Source organism: Rousettus aegyptiacus, unplaced genomic scaffold, assembly GCF_014176215.1.
Source record: "Rousettus aegyptiacus isolate mRouAeg1 unplaced genomic scaffold, mRouAeg1.p scaffold_m13_p_4, whole genome shotgun sequence".
Classification (NCBI taxonomy): Eukaryota; Metazoa; Chordata; class Mammalia; order Chiroptera; family Pteropodidae; genus Rousettus; species Rousettus aegyptiacus.
In genome coordinates, this window is record NW_023416307.1 from 16,518,816 (window position 1) to 16,531,538 (window position 12,723).

The following is a 12,723-nucleotide window of genomic DNA, read 5'->3' on the forward strand; positions in this document are numbered from 1 at the left end:
GTATGTGCTCATTTGCCTCTGGCGTTTATCACTGACTGGATGCTTTGAAATTCATATTAACACAAGGATCAAAAGTTCGTTCCTTTTTGCTGATGTATTCTACTGTATGAATATATTATTTGTTTATTAACTCACCTGATAATGGACATTTGAGTTGTTTCCAATTTGAGGCTAATAAGAATGAAGCTGTTGGGAATTTTTTAATTTGGCTTTAAAAAAATATAAAAAATAGAAATAATAAATTCAAGTCACTTGTAATTAGCATAATCTGAATATTTATTAAACTACCATTTTTCCATGATTTTAAAGTAATTTATAATTTTGCGATAATATAGGAAACAGTTGTACAAAATGTCGGACAGGTTACAAACTAAGGGATGTTTGAGAACACAAACATTTAATGGGGTGCTGAGAGAATCTTAATCATCCTTGAAGTTCTTTTCACAAGTCTTAATAGTCTATGTCTGACCACTTTGTTTTCCAAAAGAAGCAATGATGACCAAGAGTGGTTTGGCAAAAGTATTGGAAAGAGCGTCTTTTAAGTACAGGTTAGTTTTAAGTACTTTGTGACATTAAGGGAAATGTGTTGCTTTTCTGAGCCGGAATTCACTCAGCTAGAGCAAACAATGGGTAAAATGTAAACCTGCCAAAGCATTGTCACTTTGGTCCTTGCCTGGGAATTTCAAACTATTCGTAAAATGATTGCTCTCCCTCATTTGTAAACGGTGTTATAGGACCTGGAATTCTTTGCAAGTGTCTTAAGGACTGGCAAGTAGGTATGAGTGTGTTAGACATAATAGGACCGAGAGCTGCAGGTAGAACAATATCCTTTATATAATTTATACACTGGTATTCTGAATTATTTGTAACAAGCTCTTAAAACATTTTACTTTTAGAATCTGTTCTAGGTGATGTCTTAGATCCTTTTATCTTGAAAATTCCACATGACTTGCAAGCTGACATCATCAGGTCTTCTACCGGTGGCGGTGGTGGCGGTGCTCTGCCTCCAAACCCCATTCCAGTGCTAGGAGAGCACAGACCACCTTCACCTCTAGAAGCAAAGCTTTACAACCCCAGCCTCCCTTGTATCTTAGGTACCTCACCTTGGCTGATGACACAAACGAGGTAGAGGATCCATGTTGAGAGCAGCAGTGTCTGACTATCAGTAGATGCAACACCTGACGTCCTACATCCAGCAGAGGCTCCTGGCATCCGGTGTTCAGTAGCCATTGCCCTGTGCGAGTTTGTGTCAGCCCCATGCTGATCGAGAAGGGAAGGTTTCCGTGGTGAGACGCCCAGTTGAAAGAACACACGAGGAGCCAACGTGAGAACGAAACGGCAGGCACAAACTTTATTGCGGGGAGCACGCTTCCGCGTTAGGGGACCACATGGGCTTTATATAAGTCAGAGAACAATAGTAGCATTCTGCCACACATGCAAGATACAACAAGCTGAATCATGCTTACGTAAGCTAAGCACAGGCACCCTACTACATTAATACAACATGCTAAATCCGGGGGCCTATCCCTAGCCATGAGCTGATGGGAAAGTTCTGAAAAGAAACACTTTGGCAATGCATATGTCAGATTTTCCTGTTAATGTTCATTGTTCACAGGTGGGGTGACTTTGGAGAACTTCCCACTGTCTGCCACCAACTGTCAAAAATGCTCACAGCTTGTAGCTACCAGTACCTAGGAGGAGGTGGTCTAACAGTCACAGCCAGAACCTTCGATCTGGGCCAGGCCTGTGTTCTCCCTGGAGATACTGATTCCCACCCCAGTGAGCATCTGTTGAGTGAATGAGAGACTTCAGAGACTGCATCAGGATAGCATGTCCTCTAAAACTGCATCGGTAGCTAGTCAAAAAAATGTCTAAGGCCTTCATCCGGTGGCTGAAAACTGCATATCCTCTCCATACACCCCACTCTCCACAACATCTCCACGAACCTATTTCCAGCCTTTGCTAACTCCCACTTGTTCTGCCTCCATTTCTCCTCCAAACCAGTGGTTCTCTGACTTGGAGGTTCATGAAATGTATTTCAGTACACACCTCCAGAGTTTCTGAATTAATAGGTCAGGGGTGAGACCTAAGAATTTTCATCTAACCAATTCCCAGGTTATGCTGATACTGCTGGTGTAAATAGCATGTTGCAAAAACACTGCTCCAAACCCTCCGTTGCCCCAGAGTTTACTTCCCAAAAGATATGATAATGCTACTCCCCTCTTAAAGACTTTTCTAGATTACCATGGCCTAGAGAATAAAAATCAATTTTCACAGTTCAGCATTAAAACCCTTCCACCATGTGGCTACTGCCTACTTCCCATTTTAATTCTTTCACCAAATTGAGATTTTTATTATGTACTGTGAAACTTAACAAACTCTGTAGGCTCTGGGTTGAAGAGATATAAAAGTCTTCAAGACTTTGTCAACTGAAAAGGATTCTGCCAAGAGATTAAATAAGGATTGAAAAATGTCCATTGGATTTAGCAACCAGGAATTCAATGAGTTTTGATGGACCTGTGGGAGCAAAGATAGTTCACAATGGATTGAAAGTGGGTAGGGAGGTAAGACAGCAGATTTTGGGGGGTGATCTCTAAAAAGTTTAGCCATGAAGAAAAATTGAAAGCAGATAGGATGTGTCCAAGGTTATTATTATTTTTTTTAAGTTGGGAAGTACATGAATGTGAATAAATGCTGAGAGGACCCATCTAGTGTAAAGACTAAAGGCAAAAGGTAGAAATCATCAAAGGAGTAAAAGTACTGAAGAGATGGCACAGGACAGCACATCTACAATGGTCTGTCTTTGAAGAGGTTTCAGATCACCTCATGCTTTGACACTAAGCGAAGGCAAAACTGTAGGTGAGTGTACTTGAGGGAAATTCACTGCAGAATAGGTTGAGAAAGTCCCTATCTGGCTGCTTCTATTTTCTGTGAGAGAAAGAAAAGATGATGGGGTCAGAGGCCCAAGGGATGTGGTGAAGTGCTCAGTAGCTTCTTCCTGAGAAATGAGAGACATCTTGGCTACAATGGTAAAGGTTACTGGACTATTTAGAAGAAGTGGATATTGAGGTCTGTGACTCACCGTTGGTTGAATCTCTCTAAATTTGCATTCAGATTTTGTTGCCGTAAATATATACAGAGGAGGAGTATTTTTGCAGTTGGAGTAAACTAAACTGAGTTTAGTTTAAAATAGAACCTGAAACTTGGATAAATGTGTGGCTCAAAAAGAAAATTTACAAAACCTTACCCACTAGATGAAATTTCAAGTGTAGGGAAAAAATGAGAAATTTGAAAAGCTACTGCAAATAAAATGGGGGTGGGGTGATTAATTATGTAGCTTTAATTTAAGAAATAATTTTCAATCAAGTATTTTCATTCATCATCTCAGTACTTGCCTCTATAGGCAACAGTAGACTAAGACTGTGTTGAAGACCAGGACCTTATAGGTCAGTCAGGTATCAAGCTTCAGCAGAGAGAACTGGGGGAAGTGTCTACCCTAAACAAAAAGAGGTTTATAGAGGCCTATCAGTATACAGAATGTGAGAGAAAGCCAAGGCACAGCTAAACAGAGTTTCAGATATGTATTTTCAAAGCAAGGAAAAGGCAAAGTAAAAAGAGAAGGGCTTTTCTAGGGGAAAGAGGCAACTGAATTGAAGGTGATGAAAAAGAGGAAGTCCTAATGAGCAAGGCGACTGCTAAACTAACATTTGAGAACTTGGCTTCTAGCCCTCCTCTCTACTCCTGGGCGCTGCTTTACCTCTCATAGACTCTCTTTCATCATCTGAAAAAAGTAGAATTGAACTTGATGATCTTTAGGGGAATTCCAGTTCTAACACTATAAGGACAATGAATTCTAAGAAACCAGCAACAGAAAATCACCCCAGTGCCTGCATGAACAGCAGAGCTAAGCTGAAGGGACAAAAAGGAAGTGTGGTTTCATTTAAGAAGAAACTGTGAGGCACTTTTACAGCAAGATGTTTCTATGACCATCTGTGACAAAAGAGAAAAGATAGCAGAACGAACCTGGCTCATAAATGGCTATACAGTGCTTTATATACTGTTTGCAGAGAGAAAAAGGACTATAAGTCTTGATGCCTTATAATTCTCCTGCATTCTCATATCAGGGAGAGTACTTTAAGAAGACTGTTCTCTTAGAAATGACATTGGGATGGATCTCCCACACAATCAAAAGTTGGGTCACCTACAGAACAGTTCCTAAACTGTTTCAGACATTTCCACCTGTCTGTGGAATATGAAAAAATGTATAGGCAGTGTGGTAAGCTGTATAGTAAAACAATTTATTCAATCAACAGAACTGTCCTTTACTCTGATGTTATATCTTTCCTATCGTGGGAGTAGAAAATTGTTCTTTCTTTTATGAAGTGATAACAGAAGATAACAAATTTTCATTTTTGCTTGTTTAGTTATGAGGGCTTACTTGGTAAAAATTAAAACACAATCTTATGATCTTATGTTGATATATCAGGGTCCTCCAGAGAAATAAATAAAATCAATAAGGTGTGTGTGTGTGTGTGTGTGTGTGTGTGTGTGTGTGTGTGTAGATGGATGGATGGGTGGGTAGATGGGTGGATAAGATAGATAGATAGATGATAGATAGATAGATAGATAGATAGATAGATAGATAGATAGATAGATAAAGAGGTTGACTTGTTATTTTAGGAAATTGGCTCACACAATTATGGGGGCTGGCAAGTCTAAAATTTGCAGAGTAGGCTGGCAGGCTGGCAATTCTGGCAAGAGTTGATGTCGATGTTGCAGTCTTTATTCTAAATGCAGTCTGGAGGCAAAATCCCCTCCTCTTCAGGGACCCTCAGTCTTTTCTCTTAAGGCCTTCAACTGCTTGAATGAGGCCCACCGACATTAGGGAGGGTAATATGCTTTATTAAAATCTACTGATTTAAATATTAATCACATCTAAAAAATACTTGCACAGCAATATCTAGACTGGTGTTTGACCAAACAACTAGGCACCCTCACCTATCCCAGTTGACCTTTATAATTGACCTCTATTTTTTCATTTTATTTTAATGCTCCATGAATTTGTGAAGTCTGCAAAGCATAGATCTGGCATTACCACATGCAGACAGCTGCCTCTAAGAAGCACTCCTCAAAACTCTGGATGCAGGTCTTCATGATCTCCAAAGAAGGAAATGCACTCAGGAAGCTCTTATACTACTCTAAATATTCCATGTGTTCTAGAATGGCTTAGAAAAACAACTTTGCATTATTTTTTGAAATAATCCTTAGTGTAACAAAGACAGCTACTAATTATTCTTTTTACTCTTAATCTAGTGTTGGTCTTAAAGACTGAGGTTTAATCAAAATGTTAAAGATATATACAGCTCCTAGTAAACATTTACCCAATAACTTTAGATAAATCATCTAAGGCTGTTAAACTATTGAATGTTTAGTTTGTCTCTTATCCTCTCTGCTCTCTCCTACCTCCACCCCATAAATAAATCTCCAGGGAGTTATTTTGTATCAGAGAAAGATATAACTCATTTTCAACTTCTACCAGCCCGAAGCACACATTCTTGAAACAAATATATATATAGTCCTGGGTGGTAGAGAGAGCTTGAGAACCACCCCCCACCCTCCCGAACAACTGTGTTAATAACTGAGACTAAAAAATGCAGCATCTGGACCCCCTGCTAAGTTTTTCTCCTCTGTTGCTGCCACATTGCTTCTCCCAAAAGAACCAGGAAAATGTGGGGCCTTGTGCACTGCTGCCAGCCTGCAGAGATTAGGGGAGCTTCCCTCACTTAACAGAAAAGAAAATGCAGGGGAGCTGAGCTAGTGACCTTCAAACCCACATTACCTGTGTGAACAAAGTATGGGACACATCCTGCAGGGTTACACTGCATTTCATCCAAGTACGAACAGAATTTGTCCCATATTGACACAGATCAGTCTCATCTCAAAGAATAAAGTGAACTTGTTGCAGAAAAGATCCAAAATCAGACCAGTGAGAAACCAAGCAGCACTTGCAGAGTTAGAGAACTCAGGTTTATTACTCCGGCTGTCCCAGAGGAGCTAGTGCTCTGAAGATCTGGGCCCAGAGCTCAATTGCAACATACCTTATATAGACCCTTTCTGGCATGAGCTGATTGGTTATTTTGTCCTCAGCCTGTTACAAACCATCAGGAGTTGCTATAGGTTACTAGCAGTTATAAAGTGTTATAAAGCCCGGGAGTTGCTAGGGGTTACAAACAGTTACATCTGTTGCTTAGACAGATCAAACAGAATGGAAGGTGAGTCTTTAGTCAATTTCAAGTACAGCCCATGCAGCAAGCATATTTACAGAGGCAGAACAGAGAGCTGATTAGCCTTTTAAATGAAAATTCCTCTTTAAACCCACGTGTGAGATATATAAATATCATAGGAAATCACTAAATGTGTGATGCTAAAGGGTCCTTTGAAGGGCTCATAGCTTTGATTTGATTTCGTTTTATTTTAGAAGAGCCCTTTCTCAAAAAGAAAAAAAAAAAGTCCTTCAAGAACAACTAAGGTGTAATGTATATGAAAGTAGAGCTGCTGCTGCTCTACGTGAAGGAAAACACAGATTGTTTAAGCCTCCCTCACATCCCTCTCAGTAACACTCCCCAGTTACCTGAAACTGCCACCATGAGTCCTGAAGCAACCAAGTGACCTATAGGACCCTGGGTATCTACGAAGTGCCATTTAGAAACTGCTGATCTAGGTTCACTCCCTTAGATGACCTAAATTGCTTAAGAGACTTGCAAGCAGCCTAACAGACCTTATTATCCATAGAGGCAAGGACCAAACCCAAAATCTCCTGATTCCATTTCCAGAGTTCCCAAGATATGATGCCACCTCCATCTGCGCTCCTAGTATTTCTGTCATACAAGATCTTCTGTCTAATAGAATCGTAGGCTATTTCTCCACACTCCAGTGGATCACAGACACAGTCAGGAGAGGAGAACACAGGGAAAAGGTGGGGCAAGTTGTCCCTGCTGAGTAAAGCAAGCTTTGGCACAAGACTCGTGCTAGTGAATCCAGAAGGCATCTTAAATTCCTCATTCTGGAATACAACCAGGGTAGGCTCTGACGGCAGCTCCCAACACAGCCTATATACAGCAAGTGCCTTTCTTATATCAAAAAGCCAGTTTCAGCAAAATTCATTCCTAGGAAATATCAAAACTTATAAATGCCCATCGCTATTACCTAGAAAAAAAAGGAAAATACGTACTCTGCTGATCTTAAGTTGTTCTTCAAAGCAGAGGTACTAAGGTTATATAAGTCATGATTGAGAGTCTGTGCACCACACGAATAGGAAATGGCGAAGCCCCAAATGTCTCATATTGTATTATAGATTATATTACTTATGTTATCTTTTGCAGAAATGACATATTGCTGTACCACACCCTAGAACTAATGAGAAGGCTAATGTAGCTGGCCCAGCAAAGAAGCTCATTAAGAAGCCACATTCTAATCATATACCTAAGTGAATATGAAATGGAAACCTAGTTAGATACAAAGAAACTTTAGATACAAAGATTTGAAACTGTTAGCTAAATAATCCTCTTACTCATTACCCCTAACTTAATGCTCATTAGAAAAAAAAGGAGGACCTATACAATTACCCACTGCTTGATTTCCTGTTGTGCTAACAGACGGGAAGAGAAATAGAGACTGTGGCCAAGCAAGAATTCGTGCCTGAGTGCAGCCCACAGCTCGGCCACTGTCTGGGTGTGCTGAGTTGTTCTGACCATAGTAAAATCTCATTACTGGAGATGCTAGAAATAGCACCAACGAAATGCCCTAAGAAAATTTAAAAAGGTTGTGTTGCCCTTTCCTTCTGGAACAATTCAGTCCAAGATCTATTAGGTGGGACAAACGAGGTAGGTGTCCAAAGGGGTGTAGGAGGGTGTCAGGCATTAGAGATGGAGCAAGTGAGCTTGGGGCTGATGTAGGCTGTCAGGCTGCCAGAGGGGTAAGGAGAGCACCCATAGGGGCATCGGAAGGGATGAGGGCCTGGATGTGGGGTGTCAGAGCCTCAGTGGGCTAAAGAGGGCATCTTTGGGAGAGGGGACAAAATTGGCAATGGAAAATGGGTTAGATACACAGATTGATCAAATAAGTAAAAGTCACTTAAAACAAAGGCTATTAAGGTTGTGGTGTGGCCCCTATGCACAACACATCTTACGCCTCAGTTCTTAAAACTGCTATTAAATTGCTAGTCTGCTGCTGAATTGGATTAAGGCGGAGCCATAAACATCCTGGAACAACCACTGCTCTATGGACGCAGCGTGGACAATACTGGCTCCCTGCAGGTTTCACCTCCTCCATTCGCATGTTGGAACTAACCAGTTCCTGTTAACCCAGCTCCTGATCCTTCATTTGCATGAAAGAATTATACCATGTAGTTTTTGCCTGTATTAACCCTGTCTTTCTCTGCTCTCTCCAGAGCCCAGTTCGAGTCGTTAATTGAATGTGTCTCTAGGATTCCAATGCTTTAAGACCCCAAATAAACTTATTTTACAGCCTCGGATCTTTATTGGTTAATATTACAAACCATCATCTACCAAATCAGGGCCCTTTGGGGGAAATGATTAACTTTTGGGGAAAGGAAAGAACAAGATGAGTTATTTTGTCCCAAAAAGTATAGAAGTGCTTAAAAAATTATGTAGGCATGTCAAGACAATTCAGGAGCCATGCCGAAAAGGTTCCATTGGCCAAATCAGACACAATTTAAATGTCAAAATAATTAGTGAACCGGTTGAATAAAATAGAAAATATGTGTCCATACTGATTTTTAAAAATTAATAAATTGAGAGTTCGTCATGAGCAATGGGACAGTTACATAATCACAAAATACCTACCCCTAAATAATCATTATTTACAAAGGGGAGAACTTTAAGGCTCCACCTTCATCAAGTGGTCAAAGTGATACTAAGGAGTGAGGGTGAGATGAAAAGAGGCAAAAGATTGCTATTTTCCATAAGAATGTTATAATACAATTTGATATTTTAAATGACAAAGCATAAGTGATTAAAAAAATTAAATTGAAAAAATTTTAATAAAAATTCTTGTCTATTCTTAGGTCTTATTCACTGAAAGCTAGAAAATAACAAATGTCAATTAAGACTTCTATAATAACATACTGCTTGAAACAAAAAATAAATGAAAATTTTTTTCAAAGAGAAAAAGAAATCACATAGTAGCTCTCAACACAAATCCTGATCCTTAGAGTTTCGAACGTTACCAGTGTGAAAAAATCAATTCTAAAGTTAGTGAATATTATTATTATTTGTGATAAATAGTAAAATTCTATTTAGCATTTGTAGCGTTACTGAAAGATAAGCATTATTCTTAGTGCGTTATCACATTTAACTCATAATTTCTCAGTGAGGAAAGTACCATTATTATCCCTATTCTGCAGATGAAGAAACTGAGGTACTGAGAATTTAAGAACCTGGCTCCACATCACAGTTAGAGGGCTGAACTCAGTTGTTCAACTTTTGTGCCTATGTGTTTAATCATCGCACCAACAGTTTTAATCCGTAACTCTAACCCTTTGTTCTCTTTCTCCTCACATTTAATCAGTTCTCAAAGCTATTCATACTGTCCCCTCAAACATCTCTAGGAACTTTCTCTGCCAATGTGACTACCTCGACCTTAATTCTAACCCTCCTATTTAATGCCTTGGTTATTAAGGAGACTTCTAATTACTGTCTGTTATGCACTGAATGTTTGTATCCTCTCAAAATTCTTATGTGGAAGCCCTAACCCCTCAATGTGATGGTATGAGGAGGTGGGGCCTTTGAGAGGTGATAATGTTTAGATGAGGTCATGAGAGTGACCATGATGGCATTAGGGTCCTTATAAGAAGAGGAAGAAAGGCCAGAGCACAATGCTTTCTTTCTCTCTTCTCTTACTCCCTTCCCCTCCCCCCATTCTCTCCCCACCCAACTCCATTCCTCTGCCTTGTGAGGACATAGTGACAAGGTAGACGTCGCAAGCCAGGAAAATAGCCCTCACGGAATTGGGTGGCACCTTGATCTTAGACTTCTTTATGCTAGCCAGTCTACGGCATTTGTTAAGGCAGCCCAAGCTGCCTAATATACTCTCCCTACATCCAGACTCTCCCCATACTGATCCAAATTCCAGGCTATCTCCCAAATTAACTTTCAAAGACAGGCTGATCCATATCATACTTCTACTTAAAAAAAAATTTGTAATGGTACATTGCCTGAGAGTGGGGTTCAAGCCTTCAAACCCATCAGGAGAGCATTCAGATATCTGTATCACTGGACCAGGTACTTTCACTAACTTTAATTCTCACTATACTTTTCTATGAAATGTTCCCTCCAGCCAATTCCCTAAACACATCTTATATGGCTCCTTTTCTCTGCTTCCTTAGATGCTCCTGGGCTATTTCCAGAATGCTCAGTGCCCCTGCTTCTCACTCCAGAAATTCCTCTTTACCTTTTAAGACCCACTCTAAGTATCCAATCATCTGAAAATATTTCTCAAAATTTCTGTGCTTCCATTAACTATTTGCTTACAGCTCTATTTTGGCAAGCATTTATTTAAGGTCAGTTTCAGCCGAAAACTGAAAATGCCCTAAGAGCAAGGACAGTATCTCCTCATTTTTTCTATCTTCATCCCTTGCATATAGACAGGTAGTTAGTAGATGCTCATTAAATTAATGTCTAGGTGATGAATTAAATCTATAAACACACTCAAATTTTGATATCATTAACTCTGGCTGAAGTAGTAGATAATTTTAACAAATAGAGGTTTATTTTAGAGATAGTCTTGCTTATCTAATTTCCTAAGGTTGCCTTTTTCCTGCAGTTCCACATTCAGTTCACTGAACAACTATCAAACTGAAGATAGCTTGTCATTACATCTGCAGTGAGTCACTTGCCCGGGGAAAAGCACATGTCAGGCATTTACATTTTGGCCTTAAGGTAAAAGCACTTTTTTGTTTTCAGAATAGAGCAAGACTCTTGAAAACTAAAACAGTAAATTCAGTGCTGATTATGGTTGGTGATGAAAACCTGGTGTCAATTATAAAAATGTAGTTTTTGGAGGTGCATTCCTGGTCTTGGGCTGGTATCTGTGACCATTATCACCACTGATGAGGCGCCCAACGCTAAAGTCCCACCCATTGGACTTGTGCAAACAGAGCCTGTAACAAGTAATTTGGACAAGACATTTTCTTTGAGAAGATTGTCAGCTGCTAACTATATCGCTGGGGACCTTAAAACTTCCACTAGAAAAAGAGGCCCAATATTTGTATGAAAGGTCCTCCTGGGGCAGGATGGTACGAGTGATGGCTAAGGAGAGATCACTTAGGAGGCACCTACAGCAGTCTAGATGTCTAGATGGTCTTCCTCAATTTACTCTTGTTCTGTTTTGTACAGCAACGGGCTATACAGGCTTATAACATAGGAGCAATAGGCTATACCATATACCCTAGGTGTGTAGTAGTCTCTACCATCTAGGTTTGGATAAGTGCACTCTATGATGTTTGCCCATGATGAAACTACCTAATGATGCATTTGTCAGAATGTATCCATTTTTAAAAGATGCATTACTATATTTGAAGTACAGATTGCTACATTAGAGACATGTGTGTGAACACATACACACACACTTTCAGTTTATGTATTTACCACCATAATGTAGCATATTTGAACCTACAGGTTAGGTTCTCTTCTGGGTAGCAGTGGTATCAAAGAAAGAGCACTCAACTGAAAGTCAAGATATCTGACCAGAGGAACTTGCAATGAATGAGAACAGGAAATAATAATAAAAAGGTATATAATAATTACCATGTGCTATAAGTTGTTCTAGCGATTTACATACATTAAATGAGTTATTTTCTTTAACAAACCTAAGAGATGGGTATTTAACAAACCTACAGATGGGAAACTGAGACGCATCAAGATTGGTCTGACTGCATTGGGTGGGTGATGGAGCTGGGATGTGATACCAGGCATCTGGCTAACAGGGTCTGTGCTTTTAGCCACTAGCTCCAACATTTAGTAATTGTAGTCTCTATTTACAAAATGTACTGTTTTTGTCAGCTCTTTGGAATTTTCCCATTTGTTTGGATTTTTAAGCATGAACAGATTTGCCTTTTGACCTGCCCTCATGCTAAAGAGTAGCTAGCTAGCTATATGAAAGGAGAAATTATACATTCAAATAGTCATGTGATATTAATAAAATGGGCCAGATCATAGATGATCTTTTAGTTTAAAAAGTAGGAGACAACTAATAAAAGATGCTATTTCTTCAGCCATGATTCAAACGCCCATTCATAAACCTATCCTTAGGTCATAAAAACTCCCATTTTGTAGCAGGTACGTAAACAGACACTTCCTATAATTCAATGACTCTATCCCCATCACCATCTGTATCACTTCAATATCAACGAAATAAAAAATGCTTCTCTTAAAAACCGGAAAGTAAAAACCGTGTTGAAATCACTGCAGATTTAACCCCTCTGGTGCCCAAGTGTTTTCTCTTTGGCAAAGCTCTTGAAGCATAATTCAACTCAATCATAACTCTTACTACATTGTATCACTTTACACTAACAATCAACACAAATTAATGTTCAGAAATTAAACCAAGTGAGAGAAGTCGAATATGCTAGATGAGAGGAGGCTTGCAATTCTTGAGTGTCTAGCAACCTGATCTCAGCAAAAATGTCTGGTAAACTCGATTTGC